Raw genomic sequence first — 2977 nt, 5'->3', positions numbered from 1 at the left:
ATGTATAACAAAGCCACAAGTAGTCCCATAGGTCAGTTCTTCTAACAGAGAGTGTGTTATCTGTACCAGTGCAACAAGGGCCAAGTTAATTTTCCGCTATGCCTCCGTCTACTAGCTACCTAATATAACATTCATTTCGCACTTAAACCACTGAAATCATTGTGAAACATTTAAATGGTAACACAGTTTTTACTTTTAATTTTTAAACTTGAAGTGGCCCTTGTTTAACAGTACGTGTAGGCCTACTCTTAGGCCTAAAACTACCAGTAAGGACATAATAAAATACCTCTATGCGCTGCATTTAGGCCTAACATCAAAGATACATATTTAGCCCAGAAATACATCATGTCACATTTAACACACATTAGCAAGGGTTATTGGAAATAGTCACTGCCAACACTCGATATACCAAATGTGATATATTACAATTTGGTAGGCGCAGCGCCACGTCTTCACGAATCTCATACCGGTATTGCACAAAAAAAAAACACCGATATCCTAATAGGCCTACAACATTCTTAAGATATTGTAACGTATTGGGGTTCACAAGTTCTTTCTTCGAAGATGAAATCAACGGTTTTTATACCGCAATATAATTGATAATATTAGGAAACTTTCTGCTATATTTAACTTGGGGTAAGGCACATTATCTAAGACGTCATATCAAGCATTCTTAAAATTCAAGATAAAGGGATATTCGCCTTTGCAGGGAGAAGCATTAGTGTATATAGGCCTACTACAAATGTACACATGCCATATAAACACTAGGCTTGCCTACCGACCAATTGAAAGTGCTGTTGACCTGTACCAGTATGTGAATATTAAAAGTGACATGAATATGGCAATAAAGGAAGTTCTTCTTACCGGTACGTCAAGAAGACGACATTATATTATTATTCTTTTACATCCTGAGGCAGAACCAAGCCCTGAAAGACGATCTATCGTCGTTTAATGACCATCTGTCCCACTTCTGATAAGTGGGTCACCAGTCTGCTTATTGGTATAGGCTTACATTCAAATTTATCAAAAATCATGCAAATAAAATCGGTAAACTACATTAGAAAATCTACCAGCGATTACTCTGTTGCTCAGATTTTATGAAATATGAATTTGATTTTTAGGCCTAAAATTTGTGTGATATAGACTACTAAAAATTATAATCAACAGTGAAATATTAGAAGTTTGCTTAGGTTAGTTGATAGCATTAAATATAGTTTTTATAATAAGTTTGCATAGATTGATAATCAGTTTAAGAATTTTTTGTATGTAGGCCTAATATGTCTGGAAATGAATGAAAATGGCTGAAATTGTTTCATCTGTGTTACAATGGAAGTCAATATGTTTTTTTCATTCTTTTATTTGTTTTAAAAGTTTTTCTAGCATTTATTTTTTAGCGTAGGCCTAATTCTAATCATCATGCATTCCCACAGGCTTATGCTTTTATATCGCATCAGTTGTTTTGCAATATGATTTAAGTTATGAATAATTTGAAAAATACAGTAATTTTAATTTTCTTTTCAACTACTTAATTAATTTTTAAATATTTACCGGTATTCTCTTTTTCTTTTTTATCTTACTTACCTTTCTTTTACTTTTTTTTCATGTCTTTTCTTCCGTTTTCTCTCTTTACATTCATTCCTGTCTATCTTTTCCTTTACTTCTTATTAATTTCTTTATTTACCTTTTCTCTTTTTTTTTCATTTTCCTTGTTTTGTCTTTCTATTTCTTTTCATTTTCTTTTCCTTTCTCTTTGTTTACCATTTCCTTTTCTTTCTATACCTTTCGAATTTTTCCGTTCTTTTCATTTTTTTTCTTTATAACGTTTTAAAGATATAATAACACATACAAGGAGGAGGTTTATTGTTAGTGGACGTTGTCTAGACCAGCAAGAAGTAATTGTAATTCACTACTCCCTGTCTAGACTACTAGCGCACCTATGCTTGTTATCAGAGTAGGCGCATCCTTCAAGATGTTTCAATTTTCATACAGATCATTATTTCAGACTTACAGTCAAAAAAATACAGTAATGAATAGTGACAAGGGTACGTTTACCAACCCCATCGCCCCCCACCTCATACCAGCTAAAGAGACACATACACATTTTTTTGATATTTTTATTTAAATATGAAACAATGACCAAAAGTGAAAAAAAAAACTGAAATAAAAATTATTACCTAATGTCAATTACGTTTGCTTATGCCATTTAGATACCATGAATAGAATTGTCGGACTAGATTAAAAAATGAAGCGTATTTAGGTCTGTATTTCAAAATGTGTATAGGCCTATGCCTATACTAAGACATATAAACGCGTTTTTTCTTTAAATAAGGAAATCAATTGTGTATACATGACCTTATTACGGAACGTTTCTTCAACCAGTGGTTTATGATCCTCCTCATAGACCCCGGGACCATGGTTCTGGTTGTTAAATCAAACCTCCAAAAGAACTCCAAAATTATGAGTTTTTATCCTGGAACATCAATTTATCAGTTTCAATTATCGATCCCCTTCCACTTCATATCATGAACCAAAAAAGAATCTGGGTAAAAATAGATTCAATCACCTCCTTGATAATGGTTAAATCTAGAAAACTTTTAATACATACTTAAAATTAATCCCTCAATTTGCAAATTATAGTATATTACGCGTGATTACGCGTGGTTTATTGTCGCCAGTACAGTATAACACATGTCTGATGGAGTGATTTGGAATTAGTCTAGTAGCAAAGTACATGTCTTTATCATTACAGTTGCGCCTGCAGCCAAATGACTAAATTAGGGCCCGTTCATGCTTATGTTATTACCCGTTGAATATTACCGGAAATATAATTCGAAGGTAGTATGAACGGGGGTAATTAAAAAAACATCTGGCCGAAAAGCAGGTTAGCCAACCCACCAAACTTGCCGGTTAAAAGTTGCCCGAGGCGAATCCTCGTGACCTCGGTGATGACATTAATGACTTTTACAGGCCTAGGCCT

This window comes from Anneissia japonica, unplaced genomic scaffold (genome assembly GCF_011630105.1).
Source record: "Anneissia japonica isolate Jap-2015-1 unplaced genomic scaffold, ASM1163010v1 scaffold2707_len876726_cov182, whole genome shotgun sequence".
Classification (NCBI taxonomy): Eukaryota; Metazoa; Echinodermata; class Crinoidea; order Comatulida; family Comatulidae; genus Anneissia; species Anneissia japonica.
The sequence above is the reverse complement of the archived record's forward strand: the minus strand, read 5'-3'. Positions refer to the sequence as shown.